Genomic DNA, 18501 nt, shown 5'->3' with positions numbered 1-18501 from the left:
TAACATAAAGGTATTTAACACAGTGTCTTCCATTTAATAAGCACTCAGAAAGTTATTATTACACCTGAGTCTAAAGTTTTAGCAGTAATAGGTTTAATTTTCTGCAACCGTCTGTATAACTGCTTTAAAGATTCAGAATTATTTTCAGTTCATTAAAGGCGATATAAAGCAATATCAACTTAACTGTCCTTCCCCAAAGTCACCAGGATACTAAGGTTTCTGCTGCTAGTTTTTCACTTAGCTGGGTAAATTATAGGATTACTTCTCAAAAGCACAATGAGTTCACCAGGTAGCTAGTTGACTTAGCAGTTTTCAAAAGATAGATAGCTGTCTCTTCTACCTGGTCTATTGAAGACTCAACACTATAATCTGTAAAATAGATAATTTTCTTTTATCACTTCCCCATGTAAACCTCTCAATGTCACCAATTTATGGGAAGTCCCTGCAAAGTATATTACTTTAGGAAACAATGATAAAAGGCCACCATATAAATGAAAATATTGACAGGCAGCAAAATTATACCCTACTCTGAATACAGAGAACATGTCTTTCCTCCAGTGCTTTCTTTACCTTTTCAAATAATCTTTTCAATAGATTGACAGAGAGATAATGTTAAGTAATGAAAACAGCAGTGTTTTTATTCCCTTAAAATGTTTGTGTTAAAGTGCAATTACTGCACTAAAATCAAGATGGAGAAAATCAAGCAAATGTGGAAGACAAAATTGAGATTAATAGTTAAAAAAGGCATTAAAAGGTGATAGGAGTTCCAGATTCTTTTGGAATGTTTTCCCTAGTTGGAAGGAGATGTTAAGAAAAAAACACACAGAGAAGAAACACTCAAAGGAATAACAGACAACACTTAAACCTTTTTTGAGAGGAACACTGAGCATGCAGATAAAAAGTCTCACAAAGTTTAAAATATTCAGGCTAGACATGTGATTTTATTTTTAATTTAAGAATAAAGAAAACATGACTTGTAGATATTCAAGGAAAAAATAAAATCCATAAACAAAGAAACTTACGTTACACTTTTTTCTTTAGGGTAAACACCAGAAGCCAATGCTACAATGCTGAACGTTTTGAGGAAGAAGAATTGTAACACAAGATGTCTATGACAATTTAAAATATTATCTATATGCAAAACAAACAAGAACTCAGAAATATGTTTTCAGAAATTCCAGGGTTTAAAAGTTAAAAGAAAAACTACATCTGTTATAAATACTTCACAATGCAAATACACACACATATTCTTTCTTGAAAGATGAATAAAAGAAAATAATCAAGGTTAGGGCAGTGACAGTATAAAATAATTGATTATACTCAATGCAGCTAATTAATCAAAGCATATGGTTATAAAATTAAATCTGTTATGGAACCAATTTATCTTAAAATCACAAGGAAAATATATGAAAAACTTTATTTCAACAAGTCAAAGTCTTCTTCTCCAACATCATCAGAAACTCTGAATTAAGTGAGTTATAGAGTACCATCCCATTTTAATAATATGACCTTCAATTTCCAATGTTGAGAGTCATCTGTGATTATGTTGTTGTTATTATATGCCGTCGAGTCGGCCCCGACTCATAGCGACCCCTCCTTGGGTTTCTGAGGCAGTATCACTACGGAAGTAGGATTGCCCAACCTTCCTTCCGAGGAGTGGCTGGTGGGTTTGAATTATATGCTCTCTTATTCTCAGAATCCTTGAGGACAGAAGGACTGAGTGGGCCTCTAAACCCCTAGCAAGCAATTCCTATAAGATTATTCTCTTGGGATCAAAAGTAAACTGGCATTGAGTGAAAACACTCGCCATCTCATTTCCAGTGTTAAGAATAAACCATCGATATTTTTTAAAATAGAATTTTAAAATATGCATTTTTTGAAACACAGCCTTCTCAGCCTTCCTGAAACTCTAAGGGTCCTGTGAAGACAAGGGCTCTTTTGAAGAGTTAGGGGCATTGGAAATGCAATTACTAAACTCTAGGTACTATTTGGAAAGAGAATTAGCTACATGAAGATTGTGTCAGCAAAGGGATCTTAGCTTTTATTTGAAGTACAGAATTGCTAATTAAAAAACACCTTGTGCACTGTACACTCCTTGTCCAGGACACTTCTAAGAGTTTACAAAATGTAGCCAAATAATTTCTCCAAATGTTTTGCATTCATAGCAATAGCACACTAGACTAGAGAGTGATGTGTGAGATATCAATGTCCCTTGGTTGCCTAAAGAACATTCTAGTTATTTTCAAAATGCTAAATAAATAAGGAAAAGTACACTAATTTCAGAATACTTAGAAAGTAATTACTGCAAAGCTTCTAGCTTTAACAAAGACTGCTTTTGGGTGGAGGGATAGAGAGAGATGACTCTGAGAGGGAAAGAGACAGAGAGAGGGATGTTGGGAATATACTGTGAGCGGTGGCATAGCTTTACTTTTCTATAAGCATAAGCTTGGCCAAAATCCAAATAAATATTTTAGAGTTGGATTTTGTTTAACACTATGACAGTCAAAATTTATTGAAAAGAATAAACTGCAAGACACACAAAAAAAGAAAAGAAAAGAAAACTTTTAATGGGGAGTAATTACACTTTATTTTATACAATTAATCTTGTTTGTTTTAAACATTTGGGGAATTGTCTTCATAGGTCTTCACACAAACTAGAAGGTTATGTTGTTGGTGGTGTTAGGTGCCATTGAGTCATTTCCGACTCATAGCGACCCTATGCACAACAGAAGGAAATACCGCCTGGTCCCATGCCAGCTCTATGACCACTGCTATACTCGAGCCCATCACCACAACCACTGTGTCAATCCATCTTGTCGAGGGTCTTCCTCTCTTTCATCGACCCTCCATCTTACCCAGTATGACATCCTTCTCCAGGGAACGGTCCCTTCTGACAACATGACCAAAGTAGGTGAGACCAAGTCTGGCTTTTCTTGCTTCCAAGGAGCATTTAGGCTACACTTCCTCCAGGACAGATTTGTCAGTTCTTTTAGAAACCCATGGTAGTTTCAGCATTCTTCACCAGCATCACAACTCAAAAGCATCAACTCTTCTTCAGTCTTCCTTGTTCATTGTCCAGCTCTCACATGCATACAAGGTGATTGAAAATATCATGGCTTGTGTCAGGTGCACCTTAGCCTTCAAGGAGACATCTTTGCTCTTCAGCACTTCAAATAGGTCCTTTACAGCCAATTTGCCCAGTGCTATACATCATCTGATATCATGCCTGCTGCTTCCATTGGTGTCGATTGTAGAACCAAGAAATGTGAAATTTTTGACAACTTCAATTTTTTTCTCCATTTATTGTGATGCTGCTTATAGGTCCAGTTGTGAGATTTTTGTTTTCTTTATATTGATATGTAATCCAGATTGTATTACTCAATCTTCATCAGTAAGTGCTTCAAGTCATCCTTACTTTTAGCAAGCAAAGTTGTGTCATCAGCATATCTCAAGGTGTTAATGATTCTTCCCCCAATCTTGATGCCATGTTCCTGTTCATATAGTCCAGTGCCACATCCGGCAAAACAACAAAGGTCAAGAAACAAAGTGACACAAAAGGATTAAAGGTTTAAGAGAAATGGAGGCTAGGCGGACGCTGTGTATGATGTAAGCGCCACACCTGATGCATCCGTCCTGCTTTATTTAGACATAGGCACATGATTACATCATTATTCTTGGTATTTCCTTAATACAATCAAGTATACAATCAAGTATTTTCTACAATATAATCAAATACTTTCTTATAACAATCAAGTACTATCTAAAAGTTAAAATTTCATTCTTTTCCATAGCCAGAGGTCTTTTCCCATACTCAAATGTAATGGATGATTAGTTGGGTTAATGTCTCTTACGAGAAAAGTAAATAATCACTAAAATGCATCATTCTAAAACATAATATAATTGTTAGGGTATATGATTCTAAGGTATGATATAATTGTTGTTGTTGTTGTTAAGCGCTGTCGAGTCATTTCCGACTCATAGCGACCCCATGCACAGCAGAACGAAACACTGCCCGATCCTGCGCCAGCCCCACAATCTCTGCTATACTTGAGCCCATGATCGCAGCCACCATATCAATCCATCTCCTTGAAGGCCTCCCCCTCTTTCGTCGACCCTCCACCCTACCAAGCATGACATCCTTCTCCAGGGAATGGTCCCTTCTTACAACATGACCAAAATAGGTGAGACGAAGTCTGGCCATTCTTGCTTCCAAGGAGCATTCTGGCTGCACTTCCTCCAGGACAGATCTGTTAGTTCTTTTAGCAGTCCACGGTACTTTCAGCATTCTTCGCCAGCACCACAACTCAAAAGCATCAACTCTTCTTCGGTCTTCCTTATTCATTGTCCAATGATATAATTAATAGGATACATAATTTTAAGATATGATTACTAAAGTGTATTATTCTTAGAGCAAAGCATTTTTCCAGCCAAACAGGTTACTAAACATCTTACTGAAAGAATGTTCCACCCCAAGAGCACTAAGCTGGAGCGAAGCAAGCATTCTACTGCAAGAGAGGCCTTGCCTTCTCTTAGCTTTTTTTAGAACACGTGCCTTGCGATCATATCCTTTTGATGGTCATTTTCTTGGTTTCCAACAGGCCAGCTTCTCAAATTATTTGCTGAGCATATAGATTGAATAAGTATGGTGAAAGGATACAACACTGACACACTCCCTTCTTGATTTTAAACCATGCAGTTCCCCTTTGTTCTGTTCGAATGACAGCCTCCTGGTCTATATAGTTTCCTTATGAGTACAATAAAGTGTTCTGGAATTTCCATTCTTATCAATGTTATCCACAATTTCTTATGATCCACACAATCAAATGCCTTTGCATAGTCAATAAAACACAAGTAAAAATCTTTCTTGTCTTCTGTGTTTTGAGCCGAGATCCATCTGACATCAGCAATGATATCCCTTGTTCCACGTCCTCTTCTGAACCCAGCTTACACCTCTGGAAGTTCTGTCAATATACTGCTGCAATTATTTTGAATTATCTTCAGTAAGATTTTACTCGTGTGCTATAATAATGATATTGTTCAATAGTTTCCAAACTCTGTGGTATCACCTTTCTTTGGAATGGGTACAAATACAGATCTCTTCCAGTCAGTTATCCAGGTAGCTGTCTTCCAAATCTCTTGGCATAACCTAGTGAGTGTTTCCAGTGGAGCATCCATTTGTTGAAACATCTCAATGGGTATTCTGACAATTCCTGGAGCCTTGTTTTTGCCAATTCCTTCAGTGCAACTTTGACTTCTTCCTTCTGTATCATTGGTTCTTGATCATATGCCACCTCCTGAAATGGATTAAGATTGACCAGGTCTTTGTGGTACGGTGACTCTGTGTATTCCTTCCATCTTCTTTTGATGCTTCCTGCATCATTCAGTATTTTGCTTACAGCATTTTTCAATATTGAAACTCAACGCTTAAATTTTTTCCTCAGTTCTTTCAGATTGAGAAATGCTGAGCATGTTCTTCCGTTACGGTTTTCTAACTCCAGGTCTTTGCACATTTCATTACAGTAAGTGGCTTTGTCTGCTCGAGCTGCTCTTTGAAATCTTCTGTTTGGCTCTTTTATCTTGTCATTTCTTCCATTTGCTTTAGCTACTCTCCATTCAAGGGCAAGTTTCAGACTCTCTTCTGACATCCATTTTGGTCTTTTCTTTCTTTCCTGTCTTTTTAATGACCTTTTGCTTTCTTCATGGATGATGTTCTTGATGTCATCCAACAATTCTTCTGGTTTTCAGTCACTGGTGTTCAGTGCATCAAATCTATTTTTTAGATGGTCTCTAAATTCAGGAGGGATATATTCAAGATCATATTTTGGCTCTCATGGACGTTTTAAATTGTCTTTAACTTAAAGTTGAACTGCATATGAGCAGTTGACGGTCTGTTCCACAATCAGCTCCTGGCCTGGTTTTTGCTGAAGATACTGAGCTTTTCCATTGCCTCTTGCCACAGATGTAGTCAGTCTGATTCCTGTGTATTTCATCTGGTGAAGTCCATGTGTATAGCCACTATTTGTGTTGTTGAAAAAGGTATTGGTAATGAATAAGTTGGTTGTCTTGCCACATTCTATCTTGCAATATCCAGTGTTATTTCTGTCACCAAGGCCAAATTTTCCAGCTACTGGTAATTCTTCTTTGTTTCCAGCTTTTGCTTTCCACTTATCAGGGATAATTAACACATCTCAATTGTATGTTAAGGCAATTTCACACTGCAAGGTTGATAAAAATCTTCAATATACTCCTCCTTGGCTTTGTTGGTTGGTGCATAAATTTGAATAACAGTCATATTAACTGGCCTCCCTTATATGCATATAGATATTATCCTATCACTGACAGTATTGTACTTCAGGACAGATCTTGAAACATCCTTTGTGATAATGAATGCCATGCCATTGCTCTTCAAATTGTCATTCCTAGCATATTAGATTATATGATTGTCTGATTCAAAATAGCCAGAACCGGTCCATTTCAGCTTACTAATGTGTAGGATATCAATCTTTATGTGTTCTATTTCCTAGATTTTCCTAGATTCATAGTTTGTACATTCCATGTTCTGATTATTAATGGATATTTGTAGCTGTTTCTCCTCAATTTGAGTCATGCCACATCAGCAAATGGAGGTCTCAAAAGCTTTACTTTATCCATATCAGTAATGTTGATTCTCCCTGAGAGCCAGCGCCTGGAATTCAGACTTCGAGCCTCCAGAAGATATCCAAGTAGCCCCAAGAACACTCTGGACCTAGAAGACTGAAAAGGTACAACATTCCTCTTGTTACTCTTATACCCCACACCCACGTGGTGAATGGAGGTTCGGCCATCCCCTACTCCCACCCACCCTCTGGGCCCACAGGAACTCCATCTCACTCTGTGTGCTTGGACTGAGCTGGGTGCCCTGCCCTGCCTTCCCTGAAATTTTTTTTTTCTCTTTCTCTTTTCTGGTTTTCAGTTTGCTTGCTATTGTCTGTTTTAAAACTACTGCTATTATTAATACTTTTGACATTTTTCAGCCTTTTTCTTTTCCCTGTTTCTGCTTATAAATTTTTTTTCTTCTTTTTTTCTCATGGTTAACCCATTCCTTGTTTTCTCTTTGCATTTTTCCCATGTTTTCTTCATTATACACCTTCTCTGCCTTTTTCTCTTATGGCCCTATCCCCAGATATTGCAGGTTTTCTTGTTTATTTTATTTTTTTCTGCTGACCTTGTTTGTCTGGAGGGGGCAGCCATTTTGATTGTTACACATGACAGCCATTTTGGATATTTAAAGTGACAGAGAGCACAGCCATTTTGAATATTTATTTACAAGCTGCAAACATTTTGGATATTTAAAGTGACTGCAGGTGCAGTCATTTTGAATGTTTACAAGTGGGGGCCATTTTGAATATTTAAAGTGACCGAGGGTGCAGCCATTTTGAATGTTTACAAGTGGTGGCCATTTTGGATATTTAAAGTGACCGAGGGTGCAGCCATTTTGAATGTTTACAAGTGGCAACCATTTTGGATTTTAAAGTGATAGCATTCTCATTTGGATTCCAGGGACCTAAGAACAGGCAGCAAGGTGGGAAGCAGGGAGAGGACAGAAAAGCCAAAGGGGACTGGAACAGATTGAGGAGTCAGCCTCAGGGACCCAGGTGAAGACAGGGAACCTAGGCCATGCCCCACAAGGAGAGAGTTGGGAAGGCAAGGAGAGGACAGAAAAGGCAAAGGGGATAGGGAAAGATCAAGGAGTCAACCACAGGGAGCCAGGTGAGGAGAGGGAACCCAGACCGCCCCCTACAAGCAGTGAGGCAGGAAGCAGGGAGAGGACAGAAAAGGCAAAGGGGACTGGAACAGATAGAAGAGTTAGCTGCAGGGATGCAGGAAAGGGTGATTGGAGGGGTTTCCAACAGCTAAGTGAGACAAACTTGTCTGCCGGTTTGTCCTGTTGTGGTGATATATTGCTGTCAGTCTTGAGGCTACGCCACTGGTGTTTCAAACTCAGTGAGGTACACCCTGTTGCACAGGTATCAGCCCAGCTTGCAGACTGAGACAGACTAGGAACAAGGAGGAGGCCATCCACTTCTCAAAGAATTGGCCCAGGGAAACCTTATGAATAGCAGAGAAACACTGTCTGATACATTACTATGCAAATTTATGAATAGTCCAGAAACATTGTCCAATACAGAGGAGGAAGATGAGTCAATTCGCTTAGAAAGCTCTCAAAGTAGGACTGAGCAAGAGCTGCATTATCACAGTAAAAACAGCCTTACTCATATGGATAAAGTAAAGCTTCTGAGACCTCCATTTGCTGATGTGGCACCACTCAAATTGAGGAAAAATAGCTGCAGACATCCATTAATAATCGGAACATGAAATGTACTATGTATGAATATAGGACAATTGGATGTTGTCAAAAATGAAATGGAATGCATAAAGATCGATATCCTAGGCATTAGAGAGCTGAAGTGGACTGGTTTTGGCCATTTTGAATTAGAAAACCATATGATCTACTATGCCGGGAATAACAGTTTAAAGAGGAATGACATGGCATTCATCATCACAAAGAATATTTCAAGATCTGTCCTGAGGCACAATGCTGTCAGTGATAGGATAATATCCATATGCCTACAAGGAAGACCCATTAATATAACTATTACTCAAATTTATGCACAAACCGCCAAAGAGGAAATTGAAGATTTTTATCAACTTCTTTACTCTAAAATTGACCAAACTTGCAATCAAGATGTGTTAATTGTCACTGAACACTGGAATGCAAAAGTTGGAAACAAAGAAGAATCACCAGTAGTTGGAAAATTTGGCCTTGGTGACAGAAATAATGCTGGAACTTGCATGGTAGAATTTTGCAAGACTAACCACTTGTTCATTGCAAACACCTTTTTTCAATAACACAAACAGCGGCTCTACACGTGGACTTCACCAGATGTAACACACAGGAATCAGGTTGGCTACCTCTGTGGCAAGAGGCAATGGAGAAACTCAATATCTTCAGCCAAAACCAGGCCAGGAACTGATTGTGGAACAGACCATCAACTGCTCATATGCAAATTCAACTTGAAGTTAAAGACAATTAAAACAAGTCCACTAGAGCCAATGTATGATCTTGAATATATCACTCCTGAATTTAGAGACCATCTAAAGAATAGATCTGATGCATTGAACACCAATGACCGGAAACCAGATGAATTGTGGGATGACATCAAGAGCATCATTCATGAAGAAAGCAAGAGGTCACTAAAAAGACAACAAAAGAAGAGAAGACCCCTGTGCATCATATGAAACCCTACTGGTGTTTGAAACACCAGTGGCATAGCATCAAGCCTCACAGCAACACACAAGCCACCATAGTATGATAAATTGAGACAAGTTTGTCTCCCTTAGCTGTTTGAAACCTCTTCGGCCTCCCCTTACCTGGATCCCTGCTGCTGCTGACTCTGTCATTCCCCTGGCTTCTCTTTTCCCTGCTTTCCTGCCTCTTGGCAGTGAGACCTGGGTCCCTCCCATTACCTGAATCCCTGCCACTGCTCTGCTACAAGGTTATAGAATCCCAATCAAATTTTCTAGTATCTGATAGATTTAATTACACAATTTTATCAATGAAAACATTAGAAAACAATGTTGATACTCTTCAAACTTCAAGATCCTTGACAGAAGAGCTCCACTTCTTCAATTGGATGGGTGCTTTCATTGTTTGCTCAGCATAGTGCTCATAATTGGGCTTATTTTGACAGGACTCATTCTGCCCTCTGTAGAATCAATCCATATTAATCTTTGTAGGTTTATATCAAGTACCTTCTCCACGACACTGTCACCTACAACTCCATTTCACATTGACTTTTAAATTCTCTTATATCTTCATTGCAGATATTATTAGAATGATATAATTTAACAATTAACTGACTGGTTTTTCAATCATAAACATCATCCTTGTACATAGATTTGAACTCCATGTTTACCAATCTTTAATTGGGGCAATTATTAACCTAAGTGATATTCCTTTTCTTTTTCTATTATTCCCTACCTCAGTGTTTTGCTTTGAAATGTATGTAAATCCAAAACCAAACCCATTGCCATCCAGTTGATTCTGACTCAGAATGACCATAAAGGATAGAGAAGAAATGTCCTATAGGGTTTCCAAGGCTATAAATCTTTGTAGAAGCAGACTGTGATGTATTTAGGCTGAAGAGTGACTGGTAGGTTTGAACTATGGACTTTTTATTAGAAGCCAAGTGTTTAACCACTGTGCCACCAGGGCTTCTGATATGCATGTACATTTATATTTATATTTTGGATTTAGGCCAATATCTGCTCCAAAAATTACTGATTTCCATGTCATGTTAGAGTTGAACTTTATTTAACACTATGGCAGCCATTCTTTACCTTTATTTTACCCTCAATGAAACAAGCACATGAAAAAAACAAAAACAACAACAACAACAAAATCCACTGCTATTGAGTCAATTCTAAGTCATACACTCTTATAGACAGACTAGAACTGCCCCAGAGGGTTTCCAAGGCTATAAATCTTTACTAAAATAGATTGCCTCATCTTTCTCCTGTTGAGCAAAAAAACTTTTGATTAATCATACTTTTGATTAAGCACTTTAACTCCAGCACCATCATGGCTTCTGCCCTCAGGGAAAGAAAGTTCTAATTCATTCATACATCTGTGTGCTGGGTGTATTGGGTTCTTGCCAGACACTTAAATTTTTTAGCTGTTAAATACTGAATGAAAAAACAATAAAAGTATTTTCTGCAAAATGAAAGATCTGAAAAAATGTAATTAGGAAGTAGTGATTGTTTTGTTTTCACAATGTTGTTGTTGTTGCTAGGTGACATCCAGTCAGTTTCATCTCATAGAGACCCTATGTAAAACAGAACGAAATACTGACTATCCCCTGCCATCCTCACACTCATTGCTATACGTTAGCCCATTGTTATAGCCATTGTGTCAATACATCTTGTTGAGGGTCTCCTCCTTTTTCACTGATCCTCCACTTTACCAAGAATGATAACCTTCTCCAGGAAATTGCCCCTCCTGATTACATGACCAAAGCAGGAGAGATTAAATCTTGCATTCTTGCTTCTAAGGAAAACTCTGGCTGTACGTCTTCCAAGAGAGATCTGTTCATTTTTCTGGCAGTATATGGTATAGTTGATATTGTTGCCAACATAATAATTCAAATGTATCAATTCTTCACAAAAAAAAAAATTATTAAAAGAAAAATTTGAAAAATGAGTGGTCAGCCTGTATTAGTATCATTAAAATTGTGTCAGAAGGAATTTTCTATTAAATTATTAATTCTTTCCCTGTTTAGTGAAGCTAACCTCATACTAAATGCACAGCTGAAGCTTAATTTAAACCTATGTTCAAGAAAAATCTATGTAGTTAACAACATATTGGATTTTTTTTCCCAAAACTATTCCACAACCTTTAGCATGAACTCAATGCCCAGTAGACAAACGCTTCCCTTTTCCCCCCTCCCTCATGACCATGGTAAACACTAATAATCTTTGGTATATATATATTTCACCTTGTCTAGGAATTTTCCCTTCCTTTCCCTCTCATTCCTGGTAACAAACAAAGAAATTTCCTTCCATGTATAAAATTTCCTTGACTTTTTACAATAGTAGACTAATAGAATATTTGTCCTTCCATGATTGAGTTATTTCACTCAGCATGATGTAATTCAAGTTGATCCATGTTATGGATTTTACATTATTCTTTAGGGTTGCATAGTATTCCATTGTATGTATGTATTACAGTTTCTTTATCCATTTCTTGGTTGATGGGGACTAGGGCTGTTTCCATCTCTTTGCTATACTGAATAGTGCTGAAATGAACATGGATGTGCATATAAATATTTATATCTTGCCTCTCAGTTCTTTAGGATATATCCCTAGTAATGGGATTGCTGGGTAAAATGATATTTCTAATTCCAACTTTTTAAGGAATTGCCATACTTCTTTCCACAGAGGTTGTGTCATTTTACAGTCCCACCAGCAGTATATGAGAGTCCCAAATTCTCCACATCCTTGCCAGCATTTGTTATTTTCTGTCTTGTTGAACTTTGCTATTATTGCTGGGGAAAGATGGTATCTCATAGTTTTGATTTTCATCTCTCTAATGGCTAATGATAATGAACATTTCTTCATGTGCTTGTTGGCTGTCTGAATATCTTCTTTGGTGAAATGTCTGTTCATATTTACTGTCCAGGTTTTAATTGGATTGTTTATCTCTTTGAGGTTGAGTTGGAGTTTTCTATAAATTTTAAACATAAACCCTTGTCCGACATGTAATTGCCAAATATTTTCGCCCATTCCATAATTCTCTTTTTATCCTTTTGGAGAAGTCTTCTGATGCACATAAGAATTTAATTTTTAATTGATGTAGAAAAGGCACTTGATAAAATCCAATACCCATTCCTAATAAAAACTCTCAGCAAAATATGAATAGAAGAGACATTCCTCAGCATAATAAAAGGCATTATGCAAAACCAACAGCCAACATTTTTCTCAATGGAGAGAGACTGAAACCATTCCCCTTGTGAATGGGAACCAGATAAGCATGCTTTCTATCATGCTTTCTATTCAACATTGTTTTGAAGTGCCAGCCAAGGCAAGAAAGGGAAATCAAAAGCATCCAAATTGATAAGGAATAAGTAAAACTATCATTATTTGCTGATGATATGATGTTATATCTTAGAAAATCCAAGAGATTCAGCAAAAAAGCTACTGGAACTAATTGAGAGATTTAGCAGAGTGGCAGGATACAAGATCAACATACAAAAATAAATCGGATTTCTCTACACCAGCAAAGATATTGCTGAAAAGGAAATAAGGAAAGCAATGCCATTTACAATAGTTGCCAAAATAATCAAATACTTGGGAACAAATCTCACTAGGGACACAAAAGACTGTACAAAGAAAACTACAAAAGACTACTCCAAGAAACCATAAGAGATCTACATAAATGGAAGAACATCCCAGGCTCGTGGATAGGAAGATTGAACATTGTAAAAATGTCAGTTCTACCCAAAGCAGTCTATACATTCAATGCGATCCCAATCTAGATCCCATCCGGATTCCTTAAGATTTATGGAAAATCCAACCACTAATTTTATATGGAAGGGAAAGTGACTTCATAAGAAAAGCATTATTGAAGAAGAAGAAGAAAAACATAGAAGTCTCACACTCCAGGATCTCAAAACCTGCCACAGTAGTCAAAACTGCCTGGTATTGGTACAATGACAGACACATAGACAAGTAGAACAGAATTGAGAACCCAGCAATAGATCCACTGATCTATGGTCAGCTGATTTTTGACAAAGGACTGAACTCCATTATATGGAGAAGAGATGGTCTGTTTAACAAATGGTGCTGGTATAAGTGAGTACACATTTGCAGGGAAATGAAAAAAATATATATTCCTCACACCATACACAAAAACTAGCTCCGGATGGATCAAATACTTAAATGTGAAACCTGAAACTATAAAGTTGCTCAAGAGAAAAATTTAGGGGCCCTAACTTATGACATAAATAAACTGTCAAGCATGATCCAACATGCACAAACAACAGAAGAGAAACTAGATGAATGGGACCTTCTGAAAATTAAATTTTTATGTGCTTCCAAAGGCTCCAAACGAGTCAAAAGAGAATCTACAGATTGGGAAAAAATATTCAGCAGTGACATATTTGAAAAGGGCCTTATATCTAAATTTTATAGAAAACTCCAACACCTCAACAACAAAAAGACAAATAATCCTATTTAAAAATGGGCAGAAGACATGAAAAGACACTTCACCAAACAGGATAGTCAGATGGCCAACAAACATATGAAGAAATGCTCATGAAAATTATCCATTAAAGATCAAAATCAAAACAATGAGACACCATCTTGCCCCAGCACTGATAGCAGAGTTCAACAAGGCAGAATAGTAACAAATGCTGGAAAGGATGTGGAGAATTTGAGATTCTCATACACTGCTGGTGGGACTGTAAAATGGCACAACCTCTGTGGAAAGCAGTGTGGTAATTCCTTAAAAAGTTGGAATTAGAAATATCATTTGACCCAGAAATCCCATTACTAGGTATATATCCTAAAGAACTGAGAGCCAGGACAAGAACAGACATATGCACACCAATGTTCATCACAGCACTATTTACAATAGCAAGAAGATGGAAACAACCTAAGTGCCAATCAACAGAAGAATTGATAAACAAACTATGGTACATACACATAATAGAATACCATGCAACATTGAAGACTAATGTAGAATCTACAAAACACCACATAATGTGGATGAACTTGGATAACATTATGCTGAATGAAATAAGTGAATCACAGAAAACAAATATTGCATTAGGTCATTATTGTAAAAAGTCAATTTCGGTATTCTTTGCCAATACACAATTCAAATGCATCAACTCCTCTTCAATCTTCCTTATTCATTATCCAGCTTTCATATGTATATGAGATGACTGAAAATACCATAGCTTGCTTGGGTGTACCTTAGTCTTCAAAATAATGTCCTTACTCTTCAACACATTAAAGAGGTCTTTTGCAGCAGATTTGCCCTTTGAAATAAGTCCTGTTATTTGTTTGTTTTAGTTGTTCACGTTATGAGCCTGTCTATTGTTTGGCTGAAAGTTAGCAATGGGTTGTTGTTGTTATGTGCCATTGAGTCAGACCTGACTCATAGCAACCGCTCATTGGGTTTCTGAGGTGATATCACTACAGAAGTAGATTGCCCCATCTTCCTTCCGAGGAGTGGCTGGTGGGTTTGAACCGCCAGCCTTCTGGTTAGCAGTCAAATGCTTTAGGCATTATGCTACCAGAGCTCCAGTGAGTCTAATTTCAGGCCCAAAGTATGAGTACCATAGTCTTGGAGGTTTTGTTATACAGATAATGTCTTCCCCACTTAATGGATTTAGGCCCTTTGTCAAAGATCAGCTGACCATAGGTCGACGGATCTATTTATGGGTTCTCAATTTTATGTCATTGCTCTATGTGTCTTACCAATACCAGGCAGTTTTGACTACTGTGGCTGTATACTAAGTTGTAAGATCCGGGAGTATGAGATCTCCAACTTTATTCTTTTTCTTCAATAATGCTTTGCTTATCTGAGGTCTCTTTTCTTAACATATAAAGTTAGTGATTGGTAAGTAGTGTGTTTCTAGAAATCTCTCCATTTCTTCCAGAGTTTCAGAGTATTTGTTGGAGTACGGTTCTTCACAGTACTCTGATATTATCCTTTTTATTTCAGTTGGTTCTGTTGTTATGTTGCCCATTTCATTTCTTATTCATGTTATTTGTCTTCTCTCCTTCTTTTCCTTTGTTAAATTTTCCAGTGGTTTCTCAATTTATTAATCTTTTCAAAAACCAACTTCTAGTTTTGATTTTTTTTTCTATTGTCTTTCTACTTTCTGTTTCATTGATTTCTGCTTGAATCTTTATTATTACCTTTCTTCTGGTGACTGTTGGCTTTTCTTTCTGTTCTTTTTCTAATTGTTGGAGATGTTGGATAAGGTGTTGATTTTGACTCTTTGTTCTTTTTTGTTGTGTGGATTTATTGCTATAAATTGGCCTCTGATTACTGCTTTTCCTGGGTACCAAAGATTTTGGTATGTTGTATTTTCATTCTTGTTGGATTCAAGGGATTTTTTAATTTCACTTTTTATTTCTTCTATTACTTAATCATCCTTAAGAAGGGTGTTGTTCAGTTTCCATATGTGTATCTTTTTCTGTTGATCTTCCTATTGTTGATTTCTAATTTGATAGCATTGTGATCTGAGAAGATGCTTTGCAATATTTCAATGTTTTTAAATTTGCTTTCTTTATGGCTTAACAAGGTTATGCAAACTCTGGTTGCCTAGTGCCTAAGGCATTTGACTGCTAACCAGAAGGCTAACAGTTCAAACCCAATAGCCACTTCTCAGAAGGAAGGTGGGTCGATCTACTTCCATAGTGATACTGCCTCAGAAACCCAAGGAGGGGTCGCTATGAGTCAAAATCAACTCAATGGCTTTGAGTTTGGTTTTTGTTTTTTATGACCTAACATATGGTCTATCATGGATAATGTTCCATGTACACTGGAAAAGAATGTATATTGTGCTGTTGTTGGGTGACGTGCTCTGTAGATGTCTATAAGGTCAAGTTGGTGGATTGTCTTGTTTAGCTCTTCTGGATCTTGATTGAGTTTCTTTCCAGTTGTTCTATCTTCGATTGAAAGTTGTGTATTAACATCTCCTACTATGATTGTGGAGTCATCTATTTGCCTTTTCAATGCTGTTAAAGTCTGATTTATGTATTTAGCGGGCTCTTTCATTGGGTCCATGAATATTTATTATGGTTATATCTTCTGGTTCAATTGATTCTTTAATCATTATATAATGTCCTTCCTTGTCTTGTTTGGTGGTTTTTGTCTTAAAAGCAATTTTATCAGAAATTAATATAGCCACTCCTGCTCTTTTTTCAGTTGCCATTTGTTTGTATGTCTTTTTCCAACCTTTCATTTTTAGTCTATTTTTGTCTTTGTCTCTAAGGTGTGTCTCTTGTAGACAGCATATTGATGGGTTATGTTTTCTTATCCAGTCTACAACTTTCCATCTCCTGAATGGTATATTTAATCCATTGGCATTAAGTGTATTTATCAACAAGTATGAATTGGTTATTCTAATTTTGTTATGTGTTTTTTCATGGTGTTTCTGATTTCTTTGTTCTACATAATTCTCTGTCCTGAGCTTATTATGTTAATGAATCCTGTTATCATTTCCTTTGTTGCTATTGTTTTAGTATTTGGTAAACATTTATCCTTGTCCTCTTTTTTTTTATTGTGATGTGAAAGTTTATCATTTTTCTTTGAGGTTACCCTGTGGTTTATAATTTTCTCCCCAAGTTTATAATAGTCTGTTGTATCTTGCAACTCTTTTGACTTCCTTACCATTTAGAAATTTTGTAACTACACTATTTTCTCCCTGTTTTTGGTTTGTAGTTGTTCTCTTGCAACCATTTTTGTATTATCTTCAGCAAAATTTTACTGGAGTGTGATACTAAGGATATTATTTAGTAATTTCGACGTGTTGTTGTATTACCTTTATTTGGAATAGCACAAATATGGATCTCTTTCAGTCACTTGGCCAGGTAGCTCTCTTTGAAAATTTCTAAATTTCTTTACATAAATGAATGAGCACCTCAAATGCTGCATACATTTGTTGTTAAATCTCAGTGTGTGTTCCATCAATTCCTGGAGCTTTATTTTCCACCAATTCCTTCTGAGAAGCATGGAATTTTTTTTTTTTTTTTCCTTCAGTACCATCAGTTCATCATAATATGCTAACTCCTTAATTGACCGATTCTTATTGGTACAATGACTCTCTGTATTCATCCTCTTTTAATTCTTCCTGCATCATTCAATATTTTGACATAGAATCCTTCAATATTGCAACTCAAGTCCTGAAGTTTTTATTCAATTCTTTCAGTTTTAGAAATGCTGAGCATGCCCTTCTCCTTTGGTTTTCTAATTCCAGGTCTTTGCATATTTCCATATAATACTTCATTTTGTCCTTTTAAATTTTCTGTTCAGCTCTTTTATTTCATTTCTTCCATTCATGTTAGCTATTTTCCATTCAAGAGCAAGTTTCAGAGTCTCTTCTGACATTCATTTTGGTCTTTTTTTTCATTTCTTGTCTTTTTAATGACTTTTTGCTTTTTTCATGTGTGATATTATTAATGGTGTCCCACAACTTCGCTGGTCTTCAGTCATTGATGTTCAATGCATCAAATCTATTCTTCAGATGGTCTCTAAATTAAGCTAGGATATAATCAAGATTTTATTATGGCTCTTGTAAACTTGGTTTAATTTTCTTCAGTTTCAACTTGAACTTGCATATGAAAAATCGAAGTTCAGTTTCACAGTCAGCTCCTGGCTTTGTTCTGACTGATGATATTCTATTTCCTCATCTCCTCTTTCCATAGGTGATTTTGATTTGATTCATGTGTATTCTAAGTCATGAGGTCCTTGTGTATAATCACCACTTATATTGTTGACAAAAAGGTATTTACAATGAATAAGTCATTGGTCATGTAAAATTATATTATGTAATCTCCAGAGTCATTTCTATCACCAAGGCCATATTTTCCAACAACCATTGCTTCTTCTTTGTTTCCAACTTTTACACTCCAATCACCAATACAAATGAATACATCTTGATTGCATGTTTGAAATGTTTCAGATTGTAAGATTTGTTAAAAATTTTCAATTTCTTCATTTTTGTTTTGGTTGTTGATATAAAAATTTGAGTAATAGTAGTATTAACTATAACAACAACACTACAAAAAACATTGTAGGGGTATAGATATTATGTTGTTACTGACAGTATTGTACTTCAGAATAAATCTTGAAATGTTATTATTATTATTATTTTTTTTAATTAGGATTTGGGTGAAGATTTACAGAGTAAATTCACTTTTCATACAGCAGTTCACATATACTTTGTC

Source organism: Orycteropus afer, unplaced genomic scaffold (genome assembly GCF_000298275.1).
Source record: "Orycteropus afer afer isolate SDZICR_OR568_19922 unplaced genomic scaffold, OryAfe1.0 scaffold00279, whole genome shotgun sequence".
NCBI lineage: Eukaryota > Metazoa > Chordata > Mammalia > Tubulidentata > Orycteropodidae > Orycteropus > Orycteropus afer.
Note: the sequence above shows the minus strand (reverse complement) of the source record.